The sequence below is a fragment of the Sapajus apella genome, unplaced genomic scaffold, assembly GCF_009761245.1.
Source record: "Sapajus apella isolate SASKATOON/1434 unplaced genomic scaffold, GSC_monkey_1.0 scaffold91, whole genome shotgun sequence".
Classification (NCBI taxonomy): domain Eukaryota; kingdom Metazoa; phylum Chordata; class Mammalia; order Primates; family Cebidae; genus Sapajus; species Sapajus apella.
Window position 1 is genome coordinate 790,088 of NW_022437031.1, and position 20,272 is coordinate 810,359.

Here is a 20,272-nt window from a genome sequence, read left to right on the forward strand (position 1 = left end):
ATTATTTTCATAATTAAATTTCAATTACAAAAAATATTTAAGAACCTTTTTTGAACATAAACTCTGGTATGCCATCTACAATGAAAATAATATTTAGTCTTTGTCTTTAAGAGGCTTCTGTAAAATGGCATAAAACTAAAGTAAAATGGATTAAATAAGTATATTATTTTCATACAATGGAATATTTATACCACAGTCAGAACTGAATAAAGTAGTTTGAGCTGTTAGAATGAAAGGGAGAAAGGAATGGAGCAGAAGCGGCTCAATGCAACACAGATTTATTGGGAGAAAGACCTGCGAAGAGGGGGTACCAGCTAGCGCCAGGGTCCCCTTCCCGCTTACAGGCTGGGGCAGTTATAGGTTTGGGCAAGAGATGTGTGGGATTTTTGTGCAAATGGGGTGGGGGCGATGTGTTTGGCTGCCGATAACGAAGAAATTTAGTGCAGCCAGAAGTCAGGCCTGGGACCTGACAGATGTTTCTCACGGCTCAGGCCCTGGTGGAATTTTCCACTCTGACCAGAGTTTGTAAAATGGTGGGGGTCTGCAAAATGGTGCAGCTTAGGCTAACATTCCTATTTCTTACTTTAGTATCAAAAGGAAGAAGGGGCCGGGCGTGGTGGCCCATGCCTGTAATCCCAGTAATTTGGGAGGCCGAGGCGGGCGGATCACCTGAGGTCAGGAGTTTGAAACCAACCTGCCCAACATGGAGAAACCCCGTTTCTACTAAAAGTACAAAATTAGCCCGGCGTGCTGGCACGTGCCTGTAATCCCAGCCACCCAGGGGACTGACGCAGGAGAATCGCTAGAACCCGGGATGCAGAGGTTGCAGTGAGCCGAGATCGCGGCATTGCACACTCCAGCCTGGGCAGCAAGAGCAAAACTGTCTTACAAAAAAAAAAAGAAAAGGAAGAAGGGCGTCGTTGATCATCTGGCTGCTTCCTGCTGGATAGGGACGTTGTGATTAGTGCCCGGGTTCTGGAGCTTCAGAACGGCTTCCTCCTAGGCTCTGGTATTGGACTTGGCAAAGGAAAAGGATATTATCAATGTGTTTTTGCATGCTTGCCCAGATAAAATAACTCAGCCTTTGGGAAATGAAGCGGGATATAAGGTTAAATACACATGACCCAATCATTAGTAACAGGAGAAGGAAGATCAGGGGTCTTAGGAAGGGGGCAACCCAGGGTATCCATCTTAGAAGGGATGACTCTTGTCACCAGGAGTCACAGACTTGATGTCACAGCTCTGCAGCCCTGTCACGAAGCCTGCAAACTGCATTGTGAACAATGCTGGATTCATTAATGCAGAAACAGCATTCTTCCTGGGGGTATATGCAGGTACCCCCTTTCTCAGCAGTTAGTAGGTCCAGGGCTCTCTGGTTTTGAAGGATGACTCCTGTGAGGAAGTCTCTTTGTTGTTGGAGGCTGGTAATGGAGGTGTGCATATCTTCTAGGGTGTTATAAAGGGTTGTGAATAGCCTTTGGTATGAGGTGATTGAGGTGGTTATGCCTGCTATTCCAGTGCCAAGTACAGCAGTGACGCCTAATCCTGTTAGCAGGGTGATGAGGCGTAAAGAACATTTACTTCGTATGGGTGTAGAGGAGATAGAGGCTTCTAAAGAAATTGGAATAGTTTGGTTAGGGGGTAGGATGTTGATGGCGGGAGCTTGAAAGACCAGGGTGCAAGTTCCTGACCAGTTGGCTGGTAGGCAAATATATCAGTTTGTACAACACAAAAGAAGAGACCGGGGTGGGCAGGCAGAAGTTGTAGGTGAAGGTAGCTAGCCATGAAAGGATGTTTTCATTCTCCCAAATTGAGTAACTGCCAGCCAGAGTGGCACCAGTAAGGACCTGATAGGGAGTGTTGTCTGGGAACTTGGTGAAGGCTGTTTGGTTTTGGAGAGAGAGAAAGAAATTGTCTTTGTCAACCATTAACCATTGCTGCACTGGCGTGGTGGCTGTAAGGTATCAGTCGCAGGTGAGGGAATTGTTACATTTTTTCCAGGGGGCACCTTTAAACCAGTGACATAGAGAACAGAGTTTGCATGGGGGGAGCTGGGAATCGGATGGTAGGAAAGAAGAGAGGATCGGAGGTGAGGTTCAGGGATGTTTGGATGGTAGGTGAGCCAGAATAGGATAACAGCTACTGCCAGGCAGAGGTGGACATGATTTTGTAATTAGGGTGTGGAATTGATGGTCTACAGAGGGTGTGAGGGTAAGAATAAGACCACATAGGGACTGGGGAACCTGTCCCGCCATTGTGGCATGGTTTGGGTTAGGGTAGGTTCAGCTGAGACATAAAAGGGGCGGGGATATGAAAAAAATTCGAGTAGAAATGGGACCCCCATATTGGTGGTTTAGATGATGTTGTGTTGGTTTGCGTGGATGTTAGTCCAGAATCTATTAGGGGAAGGAGGGCAACAGCCCTCCCGAAACTATGCTTAGAGAGCTGAGTTTGAAAGAAAGGTCTTTAGCTGTGTTTCCAGGTTATGGACCAGTTTCGGGCATGGATCAGCCAAGAATGGTATAGCCAAGTAAGAAATGTGTAAACTCATGTCGGACTGTGTCCACGTATGTAGTTCGGCCGAAAGAAGCATGAATCAATGGTTGCATATAGAAAGACAAATCCAACAGTTGGAGGAGAGGGGGAGATTGCAACTGACTTAAGAGGTGGTGTGTGAGGTTGACGAAGGGGGCCCAGCTGTCAGTGATTGCGGGTGAGGACTCAGAATGTCCCATAAACAGAGAAGGCAAAAGGAGAAAAAGGAGATTTGTGTAGGTGTGAAATCTTGGAAGGTGCCTTGCAGCCATAGCTCCTCGATTAGCATGAGGAATTGAGATGGATTATCTAAGGGAGTGGGGAAGGGGTACCAGGAGAGATCTGAGATAAGGTATGAAGTAAAAGATTTAAGATTGGAAGTGGAGAGTGTCATGAGCCAGAGCCTTTCGGATGGGTGACTTCTGGAATTCTTGTTAGGCACAGCAAGGTTGGTCCTGTAGGAAAGGAAGAATATTTCCGGGGTGAGGAGACTTTGCGGTGTGGGTCAGGTGCCTTTTTACATTTGGAATTGTGTATATAATAGTAAAAATATGTTAACTTTGCAGCAGCAGGGATGGTTAATATAACCTGATAGGAACCCTTCCATTTTGTTGGAGAGGGGAAGCAGGTTCTGTTACCCAGACCCAGTCTTTTGACTGTAAGGGTAAAAAAGTGAGTTGGGAAGAGTCCTCAGGTTTGGGGAGGTGAATGTCAGCATACTGTACAGTTGGACTAAGTGTTGAGGGAGGTGCAGTGCTGGCCAAGTGTCCTGTAAGGGAGGGGATGGGGCAAAGTTCTGTAGGACGAAACGGCATCCATACATAAGTTCAAAAGGACTTGCATTTAGAGATTTTCCGGGGAAAACCCTGAGGCACATGAGGGCCAAGGGAAGAAGTGATATTCAGTTTTCATTTTGATCTCTAGGGAAAGTTTGGTTAACTGTTGTTTTAAGAGGGCATTCACCTGTTCAACTTTACCCTAGGATTGGGGGTGATAAAGAATATGAAAAGCCCATATGAAGTTTAAAACCTTAGAAACCTGCTAAGTGACTTGGGAGATAAACGCTGGTCAGTTGTCCAAATATATAGATGAGGGGTGGCCAAATCAAGTGATGATGTGTGTGAGGAAGGTAGAGACAACAGTGTGTGCCTTTTCGGTGGTAGTAAGAAAGGCTTCTATCCACCTGAAAAGGTATCTACCATCATGAGCAGATATCAGACTTTCTTTATGGTGGGGCGTATGAGTGAAGTCAATTTGCCAATCCTGTCCTGGCAACTGGCCTTTGGGCCTGATGGGAGGGAAAAGAGGTAGTTTAAGAGCTCCTTGAGGGGAAGTCTGACTGCAGGCAGAGCAACCTTTAGTGAGCTGTCCAAGCTGACAGCAATAGTAAGGGAATGTACACAGGTTTTTAGAAATTGGAGCAGGGGCGATAACCCGCGTGGAATTGGTTATGGATGTGGGCGAGAACAGAAAGCTATTGCATCTTGGGTAGGATGAGTTTGTAGTCTAAGTAAAATTAGCCTTCCTTATGAACAGCCCTGGAGCCAGCAAGTGCACCTTTTTCTTCTTGGGTGTATGCTGGGGAAAATGGGCAATAACAATGGTGGTCGAAGGGCTGCCTGCCAGGCTGCCAAATCTGCTAAGTTTCCCTTGGTTATGACATCTGTAGCCTTTTGGTTTCTCTTGCAATGGATAATGGTGGCCTCTAGTGGTAGTTTAGCTGGCTCCAGCAGATTGTGTATGAGTTTGCCATTTATTATGGGGGCTCTTTTTGAAGTTAGAAAACTCCTTTCCTGCTACAGTACAGTGTGAAAATGTAGGATGTGGTATGCATATTTGGAATTGGCATAAATGTTAACCCTCTTTTGCTTTGCTACAGTGAGGGCCCTGGTTAGAGCAACTAGTTCCGCTTGTCGTGAGGTGATATGGGGTGAGAGAGCACTAGATTCCAGGAGTTTGTATTTTCTGGCAATGATGGCATAGCCAGCTGCCAGACATGGTTCCTTAAAGGAGCTTCCATCAATGAACCATGTGGGTTTCCCCTGCAAAGGGGCTTCTGAAAATGTGTTGGAAAGGGGAGAAGCGGGAGTCTAAAGAGGTCCAGGCAAGAGTGAGGGGATTCACAACTGCAGTACTTGCAGGGAGGAGGGTGGCTGGGTTCAGAATTTTACATCTCTGGAAGGTGTTAAAGGGTTGCTGTAAGCAGAATGGTAGGAGGAAAAGAAGAGATCGATTGCTCATGAGGTCCCATAAGTTATGGGAAAATGCAATAGTAATGTGCTGGTAGAGACTGAGTTTTTGTGTCTCTGGGGCCAGCAATGTAGCTGCACCTAGAACTGTCAAGCATGGAGGCCAGCCTTGGACGACAGAGTCCAGTTGTTTTGAGAAGTAAGCAATAGCTTGCGGAAAGTTGCCATGGGTTTGGCAAAGAAGTCCAAGGGCAAGGCCTTGATTAGAATGAACATGCAGGGTAAAGGGTTTACTGGGGTTGGGTAGTCCTAGTGCTGGGCCATTAAAAGGGCATTTTCCAGTTTTTGGAAGTTGGAGTTATGGGCAAGCTGGGTCCAAACGTTCTAGGGTGGACCCACATGATGCCATGCAGAGTGGTTTGGCTAATAGGCCATAATGATCCACAGCTGGAAGTACCCCACAAGGCCAAAAAAGAAAGGTCCTTCTTGGTGTAGGGAAGGGGCACATACCATATTAGTTCCTTCCATCAGGCTAGCATGGCTCAAGAATTAGGGGTTAAGGTGAGTTGAAAGTAAGTGACTTGGGTTTGAGCTACTTGAGCCTCTGTAGGTGAAACCTGATATCCATGGCCATGGAGGAAATTTAAAAGTTGGGTGATGTGCTGGATGGATAGATCAAAAGAGAGACTACAGAGAAGGAGGTCATTGATGTATTGAAGGAGGGTGCTGGAACAAGGAAAAGCTTGGTTAAATCCTTGGTGAGAGCCTGTCCAAATAGGTGGAGGTTATGCTGGAACCCCTGTGGGAATGCAATCTGTTAGGTGGGTGAATGTGAGATCCAATACAGAGAAGTGTGTGGTAGATGGGGGGATGTGAGACGGTAGAATATAGGGGTTGGGGACCACTGGATAGGCTGGTACCTCTGCTTAGTTAATGACATGGAGATCCTGGACCAAGTGGTAAAATCTGTCTGTTTTTTTGACAGCCAGGATAAGAGTGTTTAGGGGAGAGTTAACAGACTTGAGAATCTGAGCTTGTAAAAGTTTACATGTAATAGGTTTGAGGCCCCTGAGGCCAGTTGGGCTAAGGGGATATTGAAGCTGATAAAGGAAAATGGAGGGGTCTTGGAAGGTTATTTTCACTGGGATATGATGCGTGGCTATTGTGGTTTTAGAGATGTTCCACACTTTCGGATTGATAGAAGGTAACAGGGAGGATAGGGAAGATGAGGAAGAAGAGAGGGAAACATCTGGGCAGCAGAATAAAATAAAAGGGGTAGAATTGGGGGAGGCTAGTTCTATGGAGGCCTGGAATTTACTCAGTATGATCCACCCCAAGATAGTGGTAGGGCACTAAGGGATAACTAGGAAGGAGTGGATGAAGGGGGTATTGAATAAGTTGCATAACAGGGGACCAGTCTGTGCCTGGAGGGGATTCCACTGACTCTTATAATAGATACAAGAACTGAGGAGGGGTGAAGAATATTCTGGTAAAACTGAGTAACTAGTTCCCAGATCTAAAAGGAAGGACACAGGCTTACCAGAGACTGACAGCGTTACCCTGGGTTCCGAGGTGGTGATGGCGGTGGGGATGGCAGGCCCTGGGCCCCGTCAGTCTTCAGCAGCCAGGTTTAGAATACTTGACAGACTGGAACCTGGGTTGGAGGACCTGTTTGAGTTAGAGGTGGTCAAGTGGGGTGAAGAGTCTTGTTGAGCGCAATCCAACTTCCAGTGTCCATTGATACCACAGATGGGGCAAGGTTTTGAGGGTGGCCCGAGATTGGGGCAGGCCCTTGCCCAGTGACCCTGTTGGCTACACTTAAAATAGGCTCTTGATGAGGACTTCCATGAGGTTGAGTTGAGGATTTTTGTGTACATTGGGAAATCTTGTTGTATGACAGCGGCCAGCATCTGTTATTTAGTCTGATCTCTTTTAAGCTTTTAGGTTTTTAGCTCTTCCTCTCTATTGTTAAAGACCTTGATGGCTACTTTAAGTCTTCTTGGGAAGTTTGAGGGCCATCCTCCAGACTTTGGAGTTTCTTTTCAATGTCGGGGGCTGACTGGGAAAAAAAGTGTAAGTGGAGGTATACTCTGTCCTCGTCAGTGTCAGGACTCATGACCTCTGAAAGGCGGGAGAAAAAAAGAACAGGGTTTTTGTCGGGGTTCATGAGTGATTTATTTATCTTTTCATACTTGATAGCCTTAAGGGTGGCTTTTTTATGCCAGCTAGGAGGCATGTTTTCACATGGCCTAGTTTCTGTCTGTCTGCAGAAGTTGCCTGATAATTCCAATTGGGGTCAGTTCTGGGAACAGCTAGGGTTCTGATTGGGTTATGGGCAGCTTCTTCTCAATGGAGGGTGTCTGCATGGGCCTTATCCTGATACGTTTCCTGTTCTCCAGAGTGAGGGAGGAGGAGAAGATGACATAAATGTCATGCCAGGTAAGATAATAAGATTGAGTGATATAGAGAAATTCCTTGTGGAAGGACGTGGGGTCTGTGGAAAAGGAGCCAAGTCTCTTTTCAAGCTGAGAGAGGTTAGCTACAGAGAAGGGAACATGAACTTGAACTATTGAAGACAGTCCTCATAACTTCCCCCCAGAGGACTTTAGAGGGCCTCTGGGCCTGTGCCTGGTTTTCAGCAGCAGAAGGGGGCTGGGCATGAGATCGGGTATGGTGGGGAGAGGGAAGAGGAGATGGGGAACAAGGATAAGGGGATGGGGGAGTAAAAGGGGCAGGAGGAGGAGACGGTGGTGGGAGTGGGGCTGAGGGGTGGTGGGGATTCGTCTGCTGGATCAAAATCGGAGGAGGAGGGCTTGTCTGGAAGGGGAGGGATTTTGTCAGGTTTCTTATTTAAGAGGAGGATCCAGTAAGGTGAACAGGACTGACAGAGGGAATTGGCAAAATCCTGGATATAGGGCATCTTAGACCACTAGCCATTGTGCTGGAGGAAATTTTTGAAATCACGTTGAATTTGGAAGTCAAAAGTTCCATTCGGGCCAGCGGCCATCATTTTCCAGCTTATACTGAGTCCAGGCCACATTACAAAGGAAAATAAGGCATTTGGTTTTAATGGAGTCCACCAAGCCTGGTGCTTGGTGGTTCCAGATGAGATATCTGAAAGGGGTGTCTTGAGGGGATTCCAAGGAGCCCTGCCCCATATGAGTGGCTGGGAGGGTGAAAAATGTGGAGGAGGGGAGTGAGTATCCCCATTTCAACCATGAGAAGGGACGGAGAAGAGCTGGGGTGTCACTACAGCTCTTCGAAGTCCCCCAGAAACTGGAGTGACCAGAGCGTGGGCGTTCAGAGTGCATCCCTTGGAAGGCAAGCCAGGGTCACCCAGTGGTGACTGGGGAATCCTCTTAACTGGCGCTGGGGTTTTCTGACTAACAGGCAGAAATATGAGAGGAATCAGAGGGTGGAAAGGGGAACTCACCCACAGACTGGAAGCTGGTGTTGGATGCGAAGTCCAGCAGTGGGAGTGGTCCTTGCCAGAGCCACTGAGAGGAAAGAAAGAGGAAGGAGAAAGCGGTGGGAGGATGGGGCCAAGAGAAAGGATTCCACCGTAGAAAGAGGAAACTGGACAGGGCTGGGAAAGGGAGGCCAACCAGGATTTGGGAATTAGCCCGGGGTGAGCTGCCGCTGCCTCTTCCTTCCCAGGTTGCAAGAAAGTACCACTCTGTTGTAGAATCCAGACCCCATCCCAGGTTTTGACACCAAATGTACGAAAGGGAGAAAGGAATTGAGCAGAGGCGGCTCAAGGACAACACAGTGTATTAGGAGAAAGGCCTGCAGATAGGGGGTACCAGCTAGCGTCAGAGCCCCAGTCCCGCTTACAGGCTGGGGCACTTCTAGTCGTGGGCAGGAGAGGTCGGGGATTGTTGCGAAAATGGGGTGGGGGCGGTGTGTTTGGCTGCGGATAAAGGAAGAAATTTACTGCGGTCAGGGGTTAAGCCTGGAGCCTGTCTGACAGGATGAATTTATTGCTGTCAGGGGTTAGGCCTGGGACCTTTCCAACAGGATGTTTCTCACAGCCCAGGCCCTGGTGGAATTTTCCACTCTGACCAGAGTTTGTAAAATGGTGGGGGGTCTGCAAAATGGTGTGGCTTGGGCTAACACTGCCAACTTGCATCACTTTCACAGACAAAATATTGGGCAGAGCACCCCAGGATAATACACAAAATGAAACTGTTTTGGTAAATACTGAAAACATGCAAAAGCACACAAACGTTATTTATATATACTAAAATATGTACTAGGATAATAATATCATACATGGAAAGATAAACACAAGAAAGAGGGAAATAGGATCACATTATATCTCAAAAATATTTTATTTGTAATGAATTATTTGTTTAAAGAGAAGCTAAAACAAGTATAAAAATGTTAGAATTTAATAGTTGGATGGTATGCATTTAGGAATTTATGTTAATCCCTTTACTATTGTGCCTGTTGGAAATATTTCATTATTAATGTTAAATATTATTTTGCAAAGATAAAAAGGTGTATTAATAAACTTATAGGGATAGAAATACATAAATATGATAAATAATAAATCAATTATAGTAAAATGTTAATATTAGAAGGTTGGTTATGAATAGAATATTCAAAACCTAATTCATTTAACATTTCAGAATGTTTAAATATTTTATAATAAAATGTTTGAGTAAAATAATAACAGTGATCAGTTTTTGAAATGAAATGAGCAAATGATACAACAAAATGAATATTTATTTCTAACCCAGCAGTTGTTTGTGTTATCTATGAATCAATGATAGGATGAAATAAAACTTCTCAAATTGGAACAACAAATATGTGTGGTAAAATTTTGATATTAGCATGCAATAATTCATTTAAATGAAAAAGAAACAAGGAAAATACCCAAACATTGCCAATACACAGAAATAAAAATTAAAAATAATTAAATTAAAAGTTAGACAGGCATTAAAAACAGTATTTCAAAAAGTCTATTTTAAATACAATATAGAAGATGAGTATAAGAAATATACACAAACTTTATTTTCCTCAAGATTACTGACTAGAAGTTTTTCCAACATGTCTAATCCACTTAGAAGAACAAAAATAGTGGTTCTTCTCTGAAAATTATATAACAAGGAACAAAGCAGTTAAGCAGAAAGGTCAAAAGAAAATTCTGAATCTGAGAACAGGAAGGAGGGCATGAAGCGCTCTTGGATGGAACCAGGTAAATACTGAGTATGGGTATGAATCTCCAATATGGGAGAGCATTACTGAGTGCCTCTCTGAAGTCCACTTTTCCACTGGGGAATGGTGAAATCCAGGTCACAGGAGAGCACCTAAATTCTCTGAATCCCTAGATCTAACTTGGGGAATGGCCGGGAGACTATAAGAAAGAACAGCTCTGGAAAGTGTTCCATGCACTTTCCCAGGGGTACCTAAAGAAAAATGACATTCTAGAGTTTAGCTCTTAGCAAGCTCTGTGGGGTTAAGGGAACTTACAGCAGTGACAATCTTTGTCATTAGAGAGACTCGCACTGAGGCATGGACAACTAGGCCTCAATTGGGGAGGAGCTCCCACAACCAGAACAGAGATATGAGTGTGGCGTGGACTCCAGCTGCTGGTACCAGAACTGAGCTTCTCTTCCAGGACCAGAGCAGGAGGAGAATTGCCTGGGAGGCATGGTATTGACCAAGTCAGTGACTTCTAAAACTAGGGGTTTTGTTGCAAACTAGAAGAAAATTGCAGTGACTAGCCAAATATCCAAACTGCTTGCCACATTTGGTACAGGAGAGTGATTGATGTCAGTTCTGAGGTGCTAGGGGGAAGCACGTTTCACTTTCACTGGCTAAAAATGTGGCACTGGGACCACCTCTCCCTCTCTGTGCTGAGACCTTGATGCAAAAACTGTTGCCCCTCACCCATGCATTTTTCCAGAGGCCTGACTACCATCTTGCCATCCCCAACAGGGCTGGTGCTTTAATCCACCATTGTAGATTCTGACTGTAAGGCTCCCATGGCTGGTTCTGCTTAATTTCAACTCCAACCCAAGGCAGAACATGAGACTCGTGCCCCTGAACATCCCATGGTCTAATCACCACCTGGGACACTTGAGCAATTTTCCCAGATGAAGAGGTTGGGCATAAACACTTCCGACACCACTTTAGTTGGCTCTAACCTGCAAGCACCAACTATTGGCATGGAGGTGAACTTGCACAGGCCATTACAATAACAGCTGACATAAGAGTACAACACTCAGGAATGAGAAAATGTTGTTATGGCCACTGCTACCTGCATGATCCATGCCACCCCAGCTGTTCAGTTCAGGAAGTAATGAGAGCACTCACCCATTTAGTACACCTGGCATTTGAGAAAGATTACTGGCATTTGAGAAAAATCACATTAAGGGTATTTATAACCAAAGAAATCATACGATCTTTGCCACTGCACACAGCCAAACAGCCTTACACAACATACACCAGAGTCATATCAAGAATAGGCTCCCTCAGGAAAGTAAATTGAAAAAAGACTGATATTCCAGATATGCAGAGATCAATGTAAAGATACAAGAATCATGAAAAATCAAGGCATTATGACACTTTCAAAGGATCACAATAATTCTCTAGCAACAGATGCTAACAAAAAAATCCTCAAAATGCCAAATAAGTAAGTCAGAATATTGATCTTTAAAAATCTTAATGAAATGCAAAAAAAAAAGAAACCAATACAAAGAAATAAAAAATCAATTCAGAATATAAATAATCAACTTATCAAGAATATAAATACCTTTAAAGAAATCATGTCAAAATTTCAACAATATGCCAGAACAAGCAAAATAAAGAATCTCAGAGCTTGAAGACAGGTGTGTTGAAATAGCCCACTAAGACAAAAACTTTTAAAAAGAATAAAAGAGAATGAGAAAGGCCTTCAAGACTCATGAGACTAAGATCTACTCAATTTTCAAATTATTTGTATTCCCAAAAGGAATAAAAATTTTAAATTATAGAAAACCTATTTAAAGAAATAATTGATGAAAGCTTTCAGATTATACAAAGAAATGTACACTTTCAGGGGGCCAACAATATCTTGGAAAATATGTTATAAAAAGGAATTCACTACAACACACTCTCATCAGATTGTCTAAAAAATGTGAAAAAAAGAATTGTAAAATTATCAAGAGAAAAGTGTCTGAGAACCCATAAGGAAACCGTATCAGACTAAGTGAAGACATATTAGCAGAAAACTTAAAAGTCAGAACAAAATGAGACAGTATCATCAAATGTTAAAAAAAAAGCTGCAATCAAGAATTTTATATACAGCTAGATTAAGCTTCAAAGATGAAGGAGAAATAATTTCTAGAGAAGCCAATGCCGAGGAAATTCATCACCACTGCACTGACTTATAAGAAATGCCCAAAGGAATCCTAAACATGGAAATGAAAGGTCAATATCCACCATCATGGAAACAACCAGAAAAACAAACTTCACAGGTATTGTAAAACAATCACACAAATGATGAAGAGAAGTAAATCAAATCTTGATTCAATATAATATCACCAAACTCCAAAGACTAACAGAGAAAAATAATTTATAGAACAGCTGGATAATACTTTTACACATTTTTATTTTTTAACAAAATGACTGTTACTAAATGTAAAATATCATTATTAACCCTAAATGTAAATGGATTAACTGGTCCACTTAAAAGACATAGTTTAAAAAAATGGATTTAGAAAACCATGATCCAACCCTATGAAGCATATAAGAAACTCACTTTACCTCTAAATATACCTTTAGACCTAAAGCAAAGGATGAAAAAAATGTATTATGTGCAAATAGAAACAGAAGGCAGGAGTCACTACATCTGTATCAGACAAAGCAGTCTCTAAATCAAAAACAGTAAAAAAAAAGACAAATATGATCATCATATTATAAAAAATATAATGACTAAATAATCAATTCAGTAAGAGGATATAACAGTTCTAAATTTATATGCACCCAACACCAAAGCTCCCAGATTCATAAACATATTATTACTAGACCTAAAGAAAAAGACATACAGCAATTCATTAATAGTGAGGGATTTCAGTGCCCCACTTACAGCACTAGAGAGATCAATGATACAAAAAAATATCAGCAAGGAAACTTTGGATTTATGTTTTATTTTAGACCTAATGGACCTAACATGCATTTATAAAGCATTCTACCACAACTGCAGAATATACATTCATTCTTCTCATTGCACATGGAACATTCTCCAAGACAAATCATATGTTAGGCTATAAAACAAGTCTTAACACATTTTTAAAAATTGTAATAATATCAATTGTATCTTCTCAGATCCCATGGAAAAAACAGAAATATATACCAAGAGGAAACGTTGAAAATATACAAATGCAGGGGAATTAAACAACACACTCCTGAATATTTAGGTCAATAAAGTTAAGACAGAAATTTAAGAAAACCCTTGAAATGAACAAAAATGGAAATACAGTATACCAGAGCTTCTGAGATATAGCAAAGCCAGTGCTAAGAAGAAAGTTTATACCAGTAAATGGCTACATCAACAAAGTAGAGCAATAAAAAAATAACAACTTAATGTCACACCTCGAGAAACCAACGAACCAAGAACAAACCAAATCCAAAGTTGGCAGAAGAAAATCAATCAATCAATCAAGGCAGATCTAAGTAAACTACATCAAAAACCAAACCAATACAAAGGAATCCATAAAACAAAAAAACTGTTCTTCAAAACAGAAAAGAAACAGAATTGATCAACAGAATTGATAAAGCACTAGCTAGGTTAATCACTACAATTCATACCACACACATAAAAATGATCATCTGATACTATTTTAAACAACTAAATGGTCACAAACTTAAAAGCCTAAAGAAAATAGATACATTTTGGAACACAACTAACCTCCCAAAAACTGTAAACAAAGAAATAGCAATCCAGAACAGACCAACAATGAAGAAGGTGATTGGAACTGTAATAATAATAAAAAAACCCAACGACAAAAAATCTATGCCTATACAGAGTCACAGTTGAATTCTACTTAACCTACAAAGAAGAATTAATACCAATACTCCTGAAACTGTTCCAAAAATTTGAGGAGGAGGGAATTTCCTCTAACTCATTCCATGAAGCCAGTATCATCCTGACATAAAAACCAAACAAGGACAAAGAAAATAAAAAGCAGAAAAAGTACAGACAAATAACACTAATCAACATAGAAGCAAAAATCCTCAACAAAATACTAGTAATCCAAGTCAAACAGCACATCACAAAGATTCTACACAATGATCAAGTGGGTTATATATCATAGATGAAAGGATGGTTCAATATACACACATCAATGTATGTGATAAATTGTGTAAAAATAATTGAGAACAAAAATCATATGACCATCTCAATATACACAGAGAAAACTTTTTATAAAATTTGGCATCCCTTCATGATAAAACCTTCAATAAACTAGGTATAAAAAGAACAACTCAAAATAACAAAGACCATTATATGAATTATAAGAAACCCCAAACCAACATCACAGTCAATAGAGAAAAGTTGAAAGCTTTTCCTCTAAGAACTGAAATAACACAAGAATGCAGCTTTCATCACTCATATTAAACATGGTAATAAAAGTCCTAGCCAGAGCATTCAGGAAAGTGAAAAAAATAAAAGCCATCTAGGTTGGACAAGAGGAAGTAATATTATTGCTATTTGCAGATGTTATGCTCACATATATAGACAATCCTAAGGATTCAACCAAAAATTTCCTAGATTTGATAAATGAGTTTAATACAGATTTAGGATACAAAATAAAGGTCTAAAAATCAGTAGCCTATTTATAAAACAATAATCTTAGCTGAGAACAAAATCAAGAAGGAAATTCCATTTAAAATATCTACAATAATATTTAAGTATATATTTAACCAAGAGGGTGAAAGAAAAACTGCAAAACACTAACAAAATAAATTATAGTACTACAAATGAAAAAACATGTTCATGAATTGCAAAATGACCATACTGACCAAAACAATCTAGAAATTCAACCCCAAGTCTATCAAAATATAAATATTATTTTTCACATAATTAGCAAAACAGTAGTGTGATTCACAGAAAACAATAAAAGTTTGTAAATGGCCAAAGCAATCCTAAGTGAAAAGAACAAAGGTGGAGGCATCACATTACCTGACTTCAAGTTATACTACAAGGCTATACCCAAACAGCATGAAACTGGTATGAAAATAGACACACGTGTTAATGGATCAGAATAGAAGACCCAGTGGTTCATGCCTGTAATCTTAGCACTTTGAGAGGCTGAGGCAGGAGGATTGCTTGAGTCCACCAGTTTGAGACCAGCTTGGGCAACATGGCGAAACTCAATTTCTACAAAAAAGATTCAAAAGCCAGGCATGGTGGTGCGCACCTGTAGTCCCAGTTACTTGGGTGGCTGCGGTGGAAGGATTATGTGAACGCTTGAGGTCAAGTTTGCAGAGAGCCAAAATTGCTCCACTGTATTGCATGGGCAACAGAGTGAGACTCTGTCTCAAAAAAAGAAAAAAAAAAAAAAAAGAAAGAAAGAATGAAAAAGACTTAAGTAAGAGACATGAATGAAACTATTACATACTAGAAGGGAATCCAGGAAAAACTCTTCTGGGTATTAGTTTAGGCAAATAATTCATGATTAAGACATCAATAGGATGTGCAATAAAAACAAAAAAGACAAATGGCACTTAAACTGAAAAGCTTCTGCACAGCTTTCCTTGCCTTCTCAGTGGGCAGGAGTGCAGCGTGACCCCCTCCAGCCACTGAACACCATTGTAAATAGAACCTTGGCAGACACAGAGCCAGCCAGTCCCACCCTTGCAGGTTCCCCACTCTTTCACTAACACTGAACAGAAAACAGTGGGTACTTCCCTGTCCTGAGCAGCCACTCCTGATTGTGAAGCACTGAGAAGGCACTCAGACTTGTATCTGCCAGAAGCCCACCCTTGAGCCAGCACCATCTCTAGCATGACCACTCGCCCCATAAGCCAACACCTGAGCCAACGCCATCACCAGCATAACCACAGTCACCAGCAGGGGCTGCCTGTGCCTCCCTCCCACACTGTGTTGCCTTCACCACTGTGGTAAACATTTGCCGGGAGGCAGGTACCCTGGCACCAACTTAGCACACTGCTGCACACTGCTGCTACTGCTGCGGCTGGCATGTGTGAATGCGGAAGGATCTGGCTGTCAATGTACTATAAAACACTTTGGCTGACAATACCCATTAGAGCGTAGTGAACAGCAGTCCAAGACCACCTTGACCCTCACAGTGCAGTAAATTGCTAAATTCAAGGAGGCAGAGAACAAAGTTGAGAACCAAGACAAGTTCCCCATAGTTAGGGAATGCAGTCCAAAAGTCGGGAGGTAAGTGTTCGCCACCTAAAATCTTCCAGAAATGAAGCCAATTGACTGTGTGGACTGAGATCTGATTTTTTTTTTTTTATCTTGCCCAAATTCCTATCTAAGGGATCTGAGGAGTCATGCCCTACAAACTATAAATTATCATCAGATGAGTTTTATTTAACCCTATATATTGTGACTTGCTTTCTAATCTGACTCTGGCATAACATTATGTGACAAAGATGAAAAACAAAATACTTTACCCAAAAACATGTTTCTTTGTCATAATTTGAAATGGTCTTTCAGAGCCGTCCTTTGTTGGGGGAAAATTTGCGTATATAAAGACTATCTAATAAGGGTAGCTAGATCTTTTTCTTCCAGGCCCTCCCAATCCTGAAGATATTAACTGAGATTCCAGCACCTTTTAAAGATCTGAATAGGAAACATTTGTCATCTGTTTTCTCTAAGGGCAGCCACTATGAGACTTCAGAAACCTTGATCTCCACAATCTTTTATCTTAACCTGAACATTTCATTTCTATTAATCCCAGGTCTTTTGACAAACTCAACCAATAGTAAACAAGAAAATATTTAAATTTACCTATAGCCCGAAAGCCCTGCTTTGAATGGTCCTGCCTTTCTCGACTAAACCAATTTATTTCTCAAATGCATTTGATTGATGTTTCATGCCTTCCTAAAATGTACAAAACCAAGCTGCACCCCAACACATGTTCTCAGGACCTCTTGAGGGTTGTATCACAGCCATGGTCACTCATATTGGGTTCAGAACAAATCTCTTCAAATATTTTACAGAGTTTGACTCTTCATCAACAGCTGCATCCAACTTATACCACAATCAAACCCTCAAAGTAATTAGATAGGATAAAAAAAGTAAGCAACCAAAAGGATTGTTGGAAGATAAGCACAGAAAGACGAGAAAGAATTAACTCAAGATCCTGACAACTCAAAAAGCCTGGGTATCTTCTTTCCTCCAAATGACCACATCCCCTCTCCTGCAAGAGTTGTGAACCAGGATGAGATGTTAAAAAAACAAAAATATAATTCAGAATATAAATAGGAATGCAGATCACTGAGCTGCAGGAGTACACTGAAACCTAATCGAAGGAAGCTAAAAATCATGATAAAACAATTCAGAAGTAGACAGACAAAACAGCCAGTATAGGAAAGAACATTACTGTCCTGATAGAGCTGAAAAACACACTATGACAATTTCACAATGAAATCATAGTTATCAATGACAGAATAGACCAAGTGGAAGTAAAGAATCTCAGAGCTTGAAGCCTATCTTTTGGCAATTAGACAGGAAAACAAGAACAGACAAAAAAGAATGCAAAGTAATAAACAAAATATTTGGGAAATATGGGATTATGTAAAGAGACCAAATCTATGATTCAGTGGTGTACCTGAAAGAGCCGGGGATCACTTGGAAAATATATTTCAAGCTATCATCCATGAGAACTTCTGCAACTTAGATAGAAAGACCAACATTTAAATTCAGGAAATGCAGAGAACCAAGGTTAGATACTTTACAAGATCATCCCCAAGACACATAATCACTGAATTCTCCAAGGTTAAAATTAAAAAAAAAAATGTTAATGGCAGCTAGAGAGAAAGGTCAGGTCACCTACCAAAAAAAAGTCCATTAGACTAACAGTATATCTCTCAGCAGAAACCCTAAAATCCAGAAGAGTTTGAGGACCAATATACAACAGTCTTAAAAGAAAAAAAAAATCTCAAACCCAGAATTTCATATTCATCCAAACTATGCTTCATAAGTGAAGGAGAAATAAAATCCTTTTCAGACAAACAAATGCAGAGGGAGTTTGTTATCAGCAGGCCTGCCTTATAAGAGCTCCTGAAGGAAGCACTAAATATGGAAAAGAAAGACAATTACCAGCCACTAAAAAAACACACTGACATACACAGACCAGTGACACTATAAAGCAAACATGTAAACGAGTCTGCAAAATAACCAGCTAATATCATGACAGGATCAAATCCACATGTCAATACTAACCTTGAATGTAAATGTGCTAAATGCCCCAATTAAAAGTCACAGAGTGGCAATGTAAATAAAGAAGACCTGAGACTTCTGCCTAGACAGTCGAATAGGAACAGCTCTAGAGTGCAGTTCCCAAAGAGAACGACACAGAAGATGAGTGATCTCTGCATTTCCAACTGAGGTACAAGGTTCACCTGAATGGGATTATTTGGACGGTGGATGTAGCCCAAGGAGGGCAAACTGAAGCAGGATGGGGCACTGCCTCACCAGGGAAGTGCAATGGGCTGGATGGCCCTCCCTCTTACCCAACGGAAGCCATCGGAAACTTTTCAAGCCACTCTGCAGCTCCGGTTCCAATGATGTGTTTCTCCCATGGTCTTTGCAGCCCACAGACCAGGAGATAACCACCTGCTGACAGGCACCATGGGTTTCCAGGGCAAATCTGGGTGGCCAGTTCAGCTGGTGCCACAGGCCTCAAGTTTCTAGCACAATTATGAGCGGCCATTTTGACTGGTGCCTGGAGTCCCTGTGAGACAGAACTGCCCATACTCCAGAGAGAAAGGGGGATGAAGGCAAGGAGCCAGGTGATCCGGTTCAGCAGGCCCCACCCCTATAGAGACCAGCAAACTAAATCCCACTGGCTTGGAATTTTCACGGCCAGTAGAGCAGTTGGAGCTCTACCTGGGATGGTTGAGCACAGTGCAGGGAGGGGCAGCTACCATTACCAAGGCAGCTGTTACCTAACCTGTGTAAACAAAAGCACAAAGACGTTTACACAGCAGCTACGCAGAGCCTGTGGCAACTCAACAAAACCTCTGCAGGCAGACTATGACTAGACTCCCTTCTTACTGGGCAGGGCATCTCTGAAAAAAGGTTGCAGCCTGTCAGGGACTTATAAATAAAGCCAAACCTTCCCAGGACAGAGCACCTGGGAAAAAAGGTGGTTGTGAGTTCCACTGTCACAGACTTAAACATCCCTGCCCAGCAGCTCTGAAGGGAGCAATGGAGCTCCAAGCACAGTACTTGAGCTCTCACAAGGGACAGACTGCCTCCTCAAGCAGCTCCCTGACCCCTCTATATCCAAAGAGTCACCTCATACAGGAGAGCTCTGGCTGATATCTGGCAGGTACATTTCTAGGATGAAGATACCAGAGGAAGAAACAGGCAGCAATCCTTGCTGTTTTGCAGCCCCCACGGGTGATTCCCAAGCAAGCAGTGTTGAGAGTAAACCTCAGGTAGTCCTGCAGCAGAGGGGATTGACTGTTAGAAGGAAAACTAAAAAACAGGAAGAAATAGCCTCAACATCAACAAAAAGGACATCTACTCAGAGACCCCATCCAAAATCACTAACTTCAAATACCAAAGGTAGACAAATCCATGAAGATGGGAAGAAACTGGCGCAAGAAGGATGAAAACACCAAAAACAAGAAAATCCTCCTTTTCCAAGGGGTCACAACTCCTCACCAGTGAAGGAACAAAACTGGATGGAGAATGAGTTTGACAAATTGACAGAAGCAGGCTTCAGAAGGTGGGTAATAACAAACTTCTGAGCAAAGGGACATGTTCTAACCCAATGCAAAGAAACTAAGAACCTTGATAAAAGGTTAGATGAAATGCTAATTATAAACAGGTTAGAGAAGAACATAAATGACTTGATGGAGCTGAGAAACAGCATGACAACTTCACAAAGCATACACAAGTTTCAATAACTAAATCAATCAAACAGAAGAAAGGATATCAGAGATTGAAGATCAACTCAATGAAATAAAATGAGAAGGCAAGATTAGAGAAAAAAAAGTGAAACAAAGCCTCCAAGAAATATGAGACAATGTGAAAAGACCTAATCTATGTTTGATTGGTGAACCTGAATGTGATGGGGAAAATGAATCCAAGCTGGAAAATACTCTTCAGGATATTATCCAGAAGAACTTACCCAACCTAGCAATGCAGGCCAACATTCAAATCCAGGAAATACAGAAAACACCACAAAGATATTCCTCAAAAAGAGCAACCCTGAGGCATATAATCACCAGATTCACCAGGGTTCAAATGAAGGAAAAATGCTAAGGGCAGCCAGAGAGAAAGTTTGGGGTATGCACAAAGGGAAGCCCATCAGACTCACAGTGGATGTTTCAGAAGAAACCCTACCAGCCAGAAG

The 20,272-nt window shown here is 41.8% G+C and overlaps 1 long non-coding RNA gene across 1 annotated transcript in view; it reads right to left on the reverse strand.

Annotated features, from left to right (window-relative positions):
- Positions 1-936: 936 nt before the first annotated feature.
- Positions 937-20,272, reverse strand: part of LOC116535007 — a 111,804-nt gene continuing 92,468 nt past the window's right edge. Inside the window, exons 2-4 of the long non-coding RNA XR_004261997.1 lie at positions 8,158-8,221; positions 6,265-6,392; positions 937-2,990 (exon numbers count right to left, since the gene is read on the reverse strand). This is a non-coding gene — a long non-coding RNA (uncharacterized LOC116535007). The remainder of the gene's footprint in view (positions 2,991-6,264; positions 6,393-8,157; positions 8,222-20,272) is intronic.